Source organism: Propithecus coquereli, unplaced genomic scaffold (assembly GCF_000956105.1).
Source record: "Propithecus coquereli isolate 6110/MARCELLA unplaced genomic scaffold, Pcoq_1.0 Scaffold69, whole genome shotgun sequence".
NCBI classification, from domain to species: Eukaryota; Metazoa; Chordata; class Mammalia; order Primates; family Indriidae; genus Propithecus; species Propithecus coquereli.
Genome location: NW_012152951.1, coordinates 1219234 through 1220285, shown reverse-complemented (window position 1 = coordinate 1220285; position 1052 = coordinate 1219234).

Here is a 1052-nt window from a genome sequence, read left to right as displayed (position 1 = left end):
ACAATTGATATTTTCTCACTCATGGAACTGTGGTAATTTTGGCATTGTCACAGAGACAGAAGATGTATACAACTAGTCCCTGCCTTGTAGGAGCTGCCTTTTCAGCTGAATATTCTATTTAAACTCTGAGAAAACAGTTTAGAGACGGAGTCCCAATTGATTCAAGTACCTGGTGATAAGTACTGGTGGTACGTGTTACAGAAGGGGTGAGCCTACGATTCTATTTGTTTCAAAGTTCTATGCTATTTAAATTTTCTTTCTGAGAATATTTGGGCTTGACGGGGCTTTAGGGAGAATGCAAAAATCCAAATGTAGCAAATGATTTCCTTTATGATGGGCAGTCATCTGAGTCCTTTGTATCTCCCACACTGCACTGTAAAAAGAAGCTTAGATTACAAATAAGCACATGGGATCCCATTGCAGCAGGCAGTTGCTCAGTAGTTACAAGCACCAATTGATGTAGACAGACCTGGATTTCTCTTGGCACCTAGTAGCTGCGTGACCCTGGGCATTACTGAATTATACAGTGAGACGTTCACTAGGTTTAATTGACATCACATGAGAAAACATAAAGTTACTTAGCACAGTGTCGAGGCATAAAAGACAATACATATTAACAGGCATTGTCATAATTACTGTTGAGAGTGGCTAGGTCTTTGAAAAGAGGGAAGACGACAGGATGAAATGGGACGTGGGAGAAGCTACGTCCAGAGGGAGCTCAATGTTGTGGCACCTCAGGTGACAGCCAGAGATGGTCCCACAAGGAGTAGGGTGGGTGCCGAGGAGAAGCGGCACCCACTGTCCTGGGAGTACTGGTCACAGCAAATCCGGATCCAGTCCTGAAGCGGTGGGGCAGGTTATATAGTGGGACTAGAGTAGACTTCAGGAGCTGCTAATTGGAGCTGGGCCAGGAGGTAAGCGGGTAATTTTAGAGACAAGGACAAAGCCAGGGAGTTAGAGGTATCCAGTTACAGAAGGATTCAGACCATTTGCTAAATAGGTGTTGGACTATTTTTCCTAGTAACCTGCTAACCAAGTTTCTGCTAACCAAG